Below are 13,005 nucleotides of genomic sequence, written 5' to 3'. Positions count from 1 at the left end.
CCCCAGAGTTGCCCTATCAGCCCTGGAGTGATCCAGGTCAGCACTTGATCACCCCCCGGTGCTGGATGACCAGAGTGATCCAGAAGTATGCCAGATGAATACCAGTGTGATCTGGAGCAGAGCTCGGTCACACCAGGAGTTATCTAGATCAGCAATCATCCAGAGAGTCATAGAATCACCCCCAAATTGATTATTTATAGTTGTCAATTAATTGCATTAATAACTGTCTCTCTCTTTCTAACACTAGCACAGACACACACGCACACAGTGTACCAAGACACAGTGACCAGCACTGTTTTGCTTCCTATACAGACAGATCGTACCATAAAAAATGCATCAAGGTAGCAAACTACAGAGAGAGATCAGAATTAACAAAGGGCATAAGTATAATGTCAGAAGGAATTATTTAAAAGGGACCTAAGAGGCAACATTTTCATACAGAGGACGATGAGTGTATGGAATGAGGAGGCTGGTACAATTACAACATTTGAAAGGTATCTGGATTGATACATGAATACATGAATAGGAAAGGTTTGAAGAGATTTGGACCACATACTGGGAAATGGAACTAGATTAATTTAGGACACCTGATCAGCATGGATGAGTTGGACTGAAGGGTCTGTTTCTGTGCTGTATATCTCTGACTAAGTTCTCTTCCAAGTCACTTACCACCTTGACTTGGAACTACATCACCATTCCTTCAGTGTTAAAATGAAGTAACTCCCTCCCTAATAGCACTGTTGATTGACTTTTTGCACATGAATTGCAGCAGTTCAAGAAAACAGCTCCCCCACCTAAACGGCAATTAGGGACGGACTAATGATGCTCACATCCTATGACTGAATAAAAAGACACAATCTGAACAGCTGATTGGAACACCTCGGTGGGTGTTTAGCTAAGTAATTGTAATTCAGGCCAGGCAGTAGCAATGGATTCCCTTTCATGAGGGATTTTGATGAACTGACTGGATCTGTTAGGCCAAGTGCAGGGAAATGGGGTTAGTGTGGATGAACATTTTGGTCAGCATGGACCAGTTTGGGCCAAAGGGCCTGTCTCCATGCTGTAGGACTCTTTGACTATATTTAAATACTTTGTGGGCATTTTTAACAATCTTAGAATGATTACAAGGAGGCCATTTGGTCTGAATGACGTTTAGGGCTTTTTAAAATGAGAAATTCAAGTAGTTGCTGTTCCTGGCCCTTTTTTAGTTGCCTTGCTTTCTTTGGATCCTTATATAGCTGTCTTTTAACAGATTGTATTTGCTACAATCACCATGTTATCAGATATTGCATTCCAGATCCTAAATCATTCACTGCATCAATTTTCGTGCAGATAGTTTGACTTTATAGTTCTCTCATCTCCAAAATCTGAAACGTATCAGTTGAAGTTGAGTACATAGAGTTTCAAGTCTTATATTCCCCAAGCTTGTCATGTCTGAACGGATTGATTAAAAAAAATCAATCCAGCAGAAGAACAGCATCAGTAGAAGGATCTGTGGTGGAACATCCATAACTTCCAAACCTCTTCACTATTAGGAAACCTAAGTGCTACGGTAAGGGAAATCTTGAAGTGATTGGAGGTGAATTTGGAAATTAAGGTTGTAAGTCCAGTTATCAGGTGTTATGATCCCAGATGATGGTATTACTGGACATTCTAATCCCAGAATGTAATCAGGCCTGAGATCATTTTAAAATTAACATAGTGATCATTCATTGAAACAAAATCACATGAGGCTGCAGAGTTTCTTGAACAACAGGATATAAATTTATGACACAAAAGACAAAAGCAAAGAAGAAAACAAATTATCTTGATGTGGAACACATTCAAAACAAATCTGAAAACATCCAGCGAAGCAGTTTTAATTTATTACCAACATCATCACTTCACATTAATTCAAACCCAAAGAAATTACCCCTTTGCATCACATATGTAAGTCTGGTGTAGCTGATTCATCGGATTTCTTTCCTTTAGACTGTGAAGATTCTTAATATGAATACTCAACAGCTAAAAGTTGAGATTTTCTTGGCTTTGTAAATAACCTGTCAATTTCTCATCAAATGACAGTAAGTTGGAGGCTGAGGAGTGGCAGGAGGAGTTTAATTTGGATAAATGTGAGATATTGCATGTTGGTATGTTACGATATAGGGTAAGCCCCTCTGCTAATCTTAAACCCGACACACAGAGAAGCTGCCCTCGCACCATAATGTGGAATTCTCATGCATGTCTGTTTGGCTTGTCCTACGATGGATGTGTTGTCACAGTCGAAGCGGTATCTTTCCTCATCTATATGTAAGGATAACGCACGAGAATTCCTAGAAGCATGGCATTCCAACGGGAACTCTATCAACAAACACATCGGGTTAGACCCCATCTACCACCCCCCGAGAAAAAGAACAGGAAATAACATCACCATGGGAAATGATGTCACCACCGGAAATGGCATTACCAACCCAAAGAAACCCAAACATATAAATAGAAAGCAGGAATTATCCATATTGCTTTGCCCAGAGGCCTACTGAAGATGTTACCTCGAAGGGTGACGAAACGTCTGGAAATGAACCTACCAGCTCAGGGAGCAAACCTACATCCAGTAAAATTCTAATTTGATTGGATTTTGGTATTTGGGACATAATTTAAATTGTTTGGCCGAACTTCCATGGCAACACAACTCCAACTATTTGTTTCGACCAAGTGTTACATTTTTACCTTGTTCAGGACACTCAGTGCTTTCAGTCAGCCCTTGCTAGCTTCCTCTCTCTCAAAGTTACAGTACACCTCTATACCTTCATTACAGGTAAAATAAACAAGGGCAGGACTTGTATAATTAAAAGTAGGGCCTGTAGTAGTTCTAAGAGAAAGTGAGGAACAACAAACAAAAAATTACAGGACAGGAACAGGTCCTTTGGCCCTCCAGGCCTGCACTGATCCAGATCCTCTGTCTAAATCTGTCACCTACTTTCCAAGGATCTGTATCCCTCTGCCCCTGCCCATTCATGTATCTGTCTAGATACATGTTAAATGACGCTATCGTTCCCACCTCCGCCGGCAATGCACCCAGACACCCACCACCCTCTGCGTAAAGAACTTCCCACGTATATTTCCCTTAAACTTTTCCCTCTCACATTGAACTAGTGACCCCTAGTAATTAAGTCCCCCACTCTGGGCAAAAACCTCTTGCTATCAACCCTGTCTACATCGCTCATAATTTTGTAAACCTCAAATTAGTACCCTGAGAAAGTCTAAAGCCTTAAAACTTGTCTTCAAACATTTAGCTTAAAATAAGACATAAGATCTGATTAGTTAGAATTGACAGTGGGGCAGGAAATGGTGCCAGGAGTGGGCTGTAGGCTGGTAGGGAATGTGGACCTGACGAGGGAGTCACGGAAGGAATGGTCTTTTTTGGAAAGCTGACAGGGGTGGGGTGGGAAATATATTTGGAGGTCCATTAGTTCAGTGGGACAAGTGCAGGTTGAGACAATAGGTCATATTTACTGCACTGGAAAATAGACAGGCAGGAAAGCTCAGAAAAGAGGGGGGAATCTTAAAGAATGCAAAAGATAGGGACACCTGGGCTCACCAAGTGATAACAGGATACTGTAAGACAATTAAGAACATTTGCCTTAGCATCGGTGAATCTGTGTGAACAGGACACCAAGTGATAACATTCACAGCCGTTCCCTTGTGAAATTAATGAGAGTGTTTGATTCTGACCCTGAAACGAAACCCGGTACTATCAAAAACTTGGTAATTAATGGTTAGATGCTGCCAATTATAATGGATTCTTATTACCCCTTGCAAGCAGGGCAGTCACAGAGAGAAAAGAAATCTTTGCTGTTACAAAACCCTGACTTGAGAGTTCAAAAGGACACTAGAGAGAGAGAGACCATTTTAGTGCTGAGGCTGTTGAATCTAGCACAAAATTAACTCTTAGTGCTTATCTGCTTTGGATTGAATTTAATTGCATTTTGAGACTTTTTGATGATTTTGAGTAGCCATTACTGGTCATGAAATGCAAACTCTGTAAAAGAAAATATTGACAAAGCGTTAACTTACTTGCTGTTTTTACAGACTGCCCCACTGTCAATTCCAACTAATGTCTTATGTCTTATTTGAATCAAACTTGAAAAAAAAGGCATGTTTATTTTGAGACTAATTAATCATATTAAATACAACCTTGCAGTAACATTTCAGCCTCAGGTACAGAATGATTCTGTGCTTCAGATTAAAAGCAGGAATCAACTCCCAACTTAAAATTATTCTAAACCTAACATTGAAGAGATTCTGACACAATCTGTCAGGAAGCCATTTTATGGTCAAACGTTTGCCCTCCTTGCTAAGAAGCCATTTCGTAAGACAATGATATCAGACATGCAAGCTGTGCAACGTTACCTGAAGACATCTCCCACTTAATTTAGACTGGTACTTCTTTATAGGAACTTATCTCGCCAGCAGACACCTAACTCAGCTGGATAGCTCAAGGCCTGTAGGAGTGATCAGTCAAGCACACACAGATCTGTCAATTAACTTTTCTTCCTTACGAATTATTGTCTATCACGGTTATCTGTCTAATTAAGAATATGCAATGTTTTTGTAAACTTTTGTATAAAGGAAGCCACTTTGTATCAGTACATCAGAGTAGCCTGCTGGGGCACTTGAAGAGCTGGTACCCTACTCTCCTAGGTTATTAGAACCTAGTTAGTTTAGCTTATGGGTATCAGGGTTATGTTGTAACAGTAATGCTATTAGTGAATAAAGGGGATGACTAAAATTAAACTAAACTGTCTGTAAGTGGTTTTTATTCCAGACTTCCAAAGAGTACGATCTCCGGGACGAACCAAAAGAGAGGCTTTACAGGTCTGAGTCCACAAGGGATTCCCTGGACTGTCTCAAATCTGTATTTTAACAACCCCACTCAAGCTCCGTCTTTCTAATGAAAATAATCCTAATCTACTCAACCTCTCTTCGTAGCTAGCACCCTCCATACAAGGCAACATCCTAGTCAACCTCGTCTGCACCCTCTCCAAAGCATCCACATCCTTTTGGTAATGTGGCAACCAGAACTGTTCACAGTATTCCAAATGCGGCCGAACCAAGCCATATACAACTGTAACATGACCTGCCAACTCTTGTACTCAATACCCCGTCTGATGAAGGAAAGCATGCCATATGCCTTCTTGATCACTCTATAGACTTGCGTTGCCACCTTCAGGGTACAATGAACCTGAACACCCAGATCTCTCTGTATGACAATTTTTCCCCGGGCTTTTCCATTTACTTTATAGTTTGCTCTTGAATTGGACCGTCCAAAATGCATCACCTCGCATTTGCCTGGATTGAACTCCATCTGCCATTTCTCTGCCCAACTCTCCAATCTATCTATATTTTGTTGTATTCTCTTGACAGTCCCCCTAACTATCTGCTACTCCACCAATCTTAGTGTCATCTGCAAACTTGCTAATCAGGCAACCGATACCTTCCTCCAGATCATTTATGTTTATCACAAACAACAGTGGTCCAAGCATGGATTTCTGTGAAACACCACTTGTCACATTTGAGAAACTCCCTTCTGCTACTACTCTGTCTCCTGTTGCCCAGCCAGTTCTTTATCCATCCAGCTAGTACATCCTGGACCCCATGCGACTTCACTTTCTCCACCAACCTATCATGGGAAACCTTATCAAATGCCTTACTAAAGTCTATGTATATGACATCAACAACCCTTCCCTCAATCAACTTTGCCACTTGCTCAAAAGAATTCTATTACGTTGGTAAGACATGACCTAAAAACCATGCTGCCTATCACTGATAAGCCCATTTCTTCCAAATGTAAATAGATCTTATCCGTCAGTATCTTCACTGGCCACGAACCACTTCCCTACCACTGACATCAGGCTCACCGGTCTATAATTACCTGGATTACATTAGCATTTCTCCAGTCATCCGAAACCTCGCCTGCGTTCAACGATGCTGCAAAGATATCTGTTAAGGCCCCAGGTATTTCCTCTCTCTCACTTCCCTCAGTTACCTGGGATAGTTCCCATCTGGACCTGGGGACTTGTCCACCTTAATACCTTTTGGAATACCCAACACTTCCTCCCTCCTTATGCCAAGTTGACCTAGAATAATCAAACTAGTAGAAAGTGAGGCTGCACTTGCTGGAGGTCAGAGTCAAAGAGCATGGTGCTGGAAGAGCGCAGCCGGTCAGGCAGCATCCGAGCAGCAGGAGAGGCAATGTTTTGAGCATAAACTCATCAAGAAGGGGGGGGGTTGTCCAATGGGACTCAGAATTAAATGGGAGGAAGGTAGCTGGGAATGCGATAGGTCGATGAAAGTGGGGGCGAGGGTGATAGATCAGAGAGGAGGGTAGGACATGCACTAAACAACCCCACCACCCTGCAACTGAACACAATCAACTCCCCCTCCCACTCTGCCAAGGACATGCAAGTCCTGGGCGTCCTCCACCACCAAACTCTAGCCACCTAATGCCTAATGGAAGAATGCCTCATCTTCTGCCTTGGGACCCTCCAACCACACAGGATCAATGTGGATTTCACCAGTTCTCATTTTCACTCTCCCCACCTTATCCCAGATCTAACCTTCCAACTGGGCACCGTCCTCTTGAACTGTCCTACCTATCCATCTTCCTTCCTACCTATTCGCTCCACTTCCTCTCTGACCTATCACCTTCACTCCCAGAGGGTTCTATCCTTTTATGGGGTTGGAGGGATGGCATTCAAGGTCGAGGTGCAGGAAGTGGAGGAGATATGCTGGAGTAGTTGTGTCGAGCAGAGAGACCTAGGAGTTCAAAACATAATTCTTTGAAGTTGGCATCACATATAGACAGGGCAGTTAAGGTGGCATTTAGCACACTTGCCTTCATTATTCAGACCTTGGATTAAAAAGGAGTTGGGACATCATTGAGGTTGTGCAGGACGTTGGTGAGGCCTGTTCTGGAGTACTGGCTCCAGTTCTGTTAGCCCTGTTATAGGAAAGACTTTTTATTGAGCTGGAGAGGGTTCAGAAATGTTGACAGGAATGAAGGGTTTGAGTTATAAGGGGAGGCTGGTTCAGCTGGGAAATGTTTCATTGGAGTGTAGGAGGTTGACATTGCCCTTATTGATGTTTATAAAATGTAAGGGGTATAGAAAAGGTGAATGGCAGGTGTCTTTTTCCTCGGAGTGGGCATTTCAAGATGAGGTAACATATTTCTAAAGGTGAGAGGAGAAAGATTAAAAAAAAGGGGCACAAGGGGCAACGTTTTTACACAAAGTGGTTCGTGTGTGGAATGAACTGCCAGAAGAAGTGAGTACAGTTACAATGTTTAAAAGACATTTGGATAAGTTCATAAGAGCATAAGAACTAGGAGCAGGAATAGGCTATCTGGCCTCTCGAGCATGGCTGATCTTTTCATGGCCTCAGCTCCATGTACCCACCCTCTCAAAGTAACCCTTAATTCCTTTATTGTTCCAAAAAAATAGTACCTTAGCTTTAAAAAAACATTTACTGAAGTAGCATCAACCACTTCACTGGGCAGGGAATTCCATAGATGAACAACCTTCTGTGTGAAGATGTTCCCCTTCTTAATTCAGTCCTAAATCTGCTGCCCCTAATTTTGAGGCTATGCCCTCTTGTCCTAGTTTCACCCGCCAGTGGAAACATCATCTCTACGTCTACCTTATCTATTCCCTTCATAATTTTATATGTTTCTATAAGATCCCTCCTCATTCTTCTAAATTCCAATGAGTATAATCCCAGTCTATTCAGTCCCTCCTAATAAACCAACCCCCTGAACTCTGGAATCAACCTCGTGAACCTCCTCTACATCCCCTGCAAGGCCAGTATATCCTTCCTCAAGTAAGGAGGCCAAAACTGCACACAATACTCCTCACTAGCACCCTGCACAGCTGTAACATAACCTCCCTGCTCAATCTCTTTAACAATGGAGGACAAAATTCCATTTTCCTTCTTAATTCCCTGTTGCACCTGCAGACCAAGCCTCTGTGATTCATGCACAAAGACATGCAGGTCCTTCTGCACAGCAGCGTGCTGCAACTTTTTAACCATTCCAGTAATAGTCTTTTTTTTTTAAACTATTACTCCTCCCAAAGTGGATGACTTCATATTTATTAACATTATATTCCATCTGCCAGACCTTTGCCTACTCACTTTCTACGTTCCTCTGCAAACTTTGCTCTGCCACTCATCTTAGTGTCATCTGCAAACCTGGACATACACCAAATCATCGATATAAATTGTGAATAATTGTGGTCCCAACACTGATCCCTGAGGACCACCACTAGTCACTGATTGCCAACCAGAATAGCACTCATTTATCCCCGCTCTTTGTTTCCTGTTAGTTAACCAATCTTCTATCCATGCTAATACTTTACCTATAATGCCATGTGTCTTTAGACTATGCAGCAGCCTCTTGTGCAGCACCTTGTTGAAGGCCTTTTGGAAATCTAGGTACACCACATCCACTGGGTCCCTGTTGTCCATCGTGTTCATAATGTCTTCATAGAATTCCAAAAGATTAGTTAAGCATGACCTGCCCTTCATGAACACATGCTGCGTCTGCCCAACCGGACAATACCTATCTAGATGCCTTGCTATTTCTTCCTTGATAATCGACTCAATCATCTTCCCCACTTCACAAGTTTAGCTAACTGGTCTATATTTCCCCATCTTACCCCAGATGCAACCTTCCAACTCGGCACCACCCTCTTGACCTGTCCATCTTCTTTCCCATCTATCCGCTCCACACTCCTCTCTGACCTATCACCTTCACACCCACCTCCATTTGCCTATCAAGTTCTCAGCTACATACCCAGCCCAGCCCCAAGCCCCATCACTCTCCCATTTATCTCTCAGCCTTGGCCCACAAACCTCAGGATTGGACACTCTGGAGGCAGGAAACATGTTTCTGCCGATGGGTGAGTCCTGAACCAGAGGACACAGCTTAAAAATAAAGGGTAGGCCATTTAGGACAGAGATGAGGAGAAACTTCTTCACCCAGAGAGTGGTGGCTGTGTGGAATGCTCTGCCCCAGGCGACAGTGGAGGCCCAGTCTCTGGATTTGTTTAAGAAAGAGTTGGATAGAGCTCTCAAGGATAGTGGAATCAAGGGTGATGGAGATAAGGCAGGAACAGGATACTGATTGAGGATGATCAGCCATGATCATAATGAATGATGGTGCAGGCTCGAAGGGCAGGATGGCCTACTCCTGCACCTATTGTCTATCTTTTGTCTATCGCCCTTTTTAAACAGTGGTATTACATTTGCTGTTTTCCAATCTGCTGGAACTAACCCAGAGTCTAGCGAATTTTGGAAAATTACCACAAGTGCACTTGCTATTTCTCCCACCATCTCTTTACTACCCTGGGACGCATTCCATCAAGGCCAGGAGACTTATCTATCCTTAGATCTATTAGCTTGCCCAATACTACCTCTTCCATAATAATGATTGTTTCTAGGTCCTCACCTACCTTCGTCTCTGTCAATTATTGACCTGTTTTACGTGTCAAGAGTGTGGTGCTGGAAAAGCACAGCCAGTCAGGCAGCGTCTGAGGAGTAGGAGTATGTTTTGGGCACAAGCCCTTCATCAGGAATGAGGTTTGTGGGCCAAGGCTGAGAGATAAATGGGAGGGTGATGCGGCTTGGGGCTAGGATGGGTACGTAGCGGAGAGCTTGATAGGTAAATGGAGGTGGGCATGAAGGTGATAGGTCAGAGAGGAGTGTGGAGCGGATAGATGGGAAAGAAGATGGACAGGTCAAGAGGGTGGTGCCGAGTTGGAAGGTTGCATATCTGGGGTAAGGTGGGGGCTGGGGAAATGAGGAAACTGGTGAAATCCACGTTGATCCCATGTGGTTGGAGGGTACCAAGTCAGAAGAGGAGGTGTTCTTTCTCCAGGCAGCAGGTGGTAAGGGTTTGGCAATGGAGGAGGCCCACGACCTCCAGGACCTTGGGGGAGTTAATGTGTTCGACCACAGGGTGGTGGGGTTGCTTTGTGCGCGCGTCTCGGAGATGTTCTCTGAAACATTCCACAAGTAGGCGTCCTGTCTCCCCAGTGTAGAGGAGACTGCATCGGGTGCAACGGATACAGTAAATGACATGTGTGGAAGTGCAGGTCAATCTCTAATGAATGTGGAAGGCTCCTTTGGGCCTTGGATGGAGGTGAGGGGGAAGGTGTGGGTGCAGGTTTTGCAAATTTTGCGGTGGCAGGGAAAGGTGCCAGGAGGGGAGTGTGGATTGGTGGGGGGTGTGGACCTGACAAGAGAGTTGCAGAGGGAATGGTCTTTACGAACACAGATAAGTGTGGGGAGGGAAGTATATCTCTGGTGGTGGGGTCTGTTATTGGTGGCAGAAATGGCGGAGGATGGTGTGATGTATCCGGAGGTTGGTGGGGTGGAAGGTGAGGACTCGGGGGGTGGGGGGGGGGGTTCTGTCCTTGTTGCGGTTGGAGGGGTGGGGTTTGAGGGCAGAGGTGCGGGAAGTGGATGAGATGCACTGGAGGGCATCGACCATGTGGAGGGGAAATTGCAGCCTTTGAAGTAGGAGACCAGATGAAGTCAGTCTCCTTTGAATCCTCTCACTTTGTCCAGACCAAATGGGTAGCCATCGGCACCTGAATGGGCCCCAGCTATGCTTGTCTTTGTCAATTACGTGGAACAGTCCATCTTCTGCAATTACACCGGCACCATTCCCCACTACATTGATGACTGTATGGGCACCACCTCGTGCTCCCACAAGGAGGTACAACAATTCATCAACATGTTCCACCCTAACCTAAGGTCACCTGGACTATCTCAGACACTACCCTCCCCTTCCTGGACCTCTTCATCTCCATCAATAGTGACCGGTTCAACTCTGACATCTTCTACAAACCCACCGACTCCGACAACTACCTGGATTATACCTCCTCCCACCCTGCCTCCTATAAAAACACTATCCCTTATTCCCATTTCCTCCGCCTCTGCCACATTTGCTTCCAGAAGGACCAATTCAACCGCAGAACATACCAGATGGCCTCCAGAAGACTGCAATTTCCCCTCCCATGTGGTCGATGATGCCCTCCAGTGTGTCTCATCCACTTCCCGCACCTCTGCCCTCAAACCCCACCCCTCTAACCGCAACAAGGTCAGAACCCCCCCGGTCCTCTCCTTCCATCCACTAACTTCCGAATACATCGCATCATCCTCTGCCATTTCCACCGTGTACAAACAGATCTCACCACCAGTGATATATTTCCCTCGCCACCCCTACCTGCGTTCCATAAAGACCTTTCCCTCAGTGACTACCTGTCAGATCCATGATCCGCACCAACCCACCCTCCCATCCCAGCACCTTCTCCTGCCACCACAGGAATTGCAAACCTGCACCCACACCTCCCCCCTCACCTCCATCCAAGACCCCAAAGGAGCCTTCCACATCCATTAGAGATTTACCTGCACTCCACATACGTCATTTACTGTATCTGTTGTTCTTGATGCCGTCTCCTCTATATTGAGGAGACATGACGGCTACTTGTAGAATGCTTCAGAGAACATCTCAGGGGGACACACATGAACCAACCCCACCGCCCCACGGTTGAACACTAACTTCCCCTCCCATTCCCCCAAACACTTGCAGGTCCTGGGCGTCCTCCATCGCCAAACCCTTACCACCCACCGCCTGGCGGAAGAACACTTCATACTCCTCCTTGGGACCCTCCAACCACATGGCATCTATGTGAATTTCACCTGTTTCCTCATTTCCCCTCCCCCCACCTTATCCCACATCCAACCTTCCAACTTGGTACCACCCTTTTGACCTGTCCATCTTCCTTCCCACCTATCCGCTCCATCCTCCTCTCTGATCTATCACTTTCACCCTCCCCTTCATCTAACTATCACACACTCAGACCTTCCCCCTCACCCCCTGCAACCCCACTGCCCCTCCCATTTATTTCTCAGCCCCTTTGGCCCAAAAGTCTCATTCCTGATGAAGGGCTTGTGCCTGAAAAGTCAATTTTCCTGCTCCTCAAATTCTGTCTGACCTGCTGTGCTTTTCCAGCACCACACTCTTGATTCTGATCTCCAGCATCTGCACTCCTCACTCTCTCCATGTTATTTGTGTCCTCCACTGAGGCCTGACACAAAATATCCCATGACTAAATGCCCTTCTCATCCTCTAAAGGACCAATGTTTACTTGAGCCACTCTTTCATTTTATATATTTATGGAAACCTTTTGTATCTGTCTTTATATTTTGAGTTTTTTCTCATGTTATCTTACTTTTCTTTATAGTTCTTTTTATGGCTTTCTGTTGACCTTTAAAACTTTCCCAATCATCTAGTTTCCCACTGATCTTAGCCACTTTGTATGCCTTCTCTTTCAATTTGATAGCCTCCCTTATTTCCTTAGACACTCTTGGCAGTTTACCCCTTTTCTTACACACTTTCCTTTTCACTGGAATATGCTTTTGCTGACCATTTTGAAAAATTGCTTTGCAAGTCCTCAATTGTCCCACCATAAAGTCTTTGTTTCCAGTTTACTTTACCCCAGTCCTCACTCATTCCTTGTTCCTTGTTTTAGCACAGGACCCTGGAACTGGATTTTATCTTCACACTCTCCATCTGTATATGAGTAGTACGGTAGCTCAGTAGTTAGCAGTGCTGCCTCACAGCACCAGGGACCTGGGTTCAATCCCCGCCTCAGGCGACTATGTTTGCACATTCTTCCAGTGTCTGTGTGGGTTTCCTCTGGGTACCCCCATTCCTCCCACAGTCCAAACATTTGTCAGGTCAGTTGGCCATGCTAAATTGTCAGTGTTAGGTGCATTAATCAAGGTTAAATATAGGGTAGGGGAATGGATCTGGGTGGGTTACTCTTTGGAGGGTCAGTGTGGGCTTGTTGGGCCAAATGGCCTGTTTCCATACTGTAAGTAATCTACGGGGGTGACTCAGTGGTTAGCACTGCTGCCTCATAGCACCAGGATCCCAGGTTCGATTCCAACCTCGGGTGACTG

This window comes from Chiloscyllium plagiosum, chromosome 15 (assembly GCF_004010195.1).
Source record: "Chiloscyllium plagiosum isolate BGI_BamShark_2017 chromosome 15, ASM401019v2, whole genome shotgun sequence".
NCBI classification, from domain to species: Eukaryota; Metazoa; Chordata; class Chondrichthyes; order Orectolobiformes; family Hemiscylliidae; genus Chiloscyllium; species Chiloscyllium plagiosum.
The sequence above is the reverse complement of the archived record's forward strand: the minus strand, read 5'-3'. Positions refer to the sequence as shown.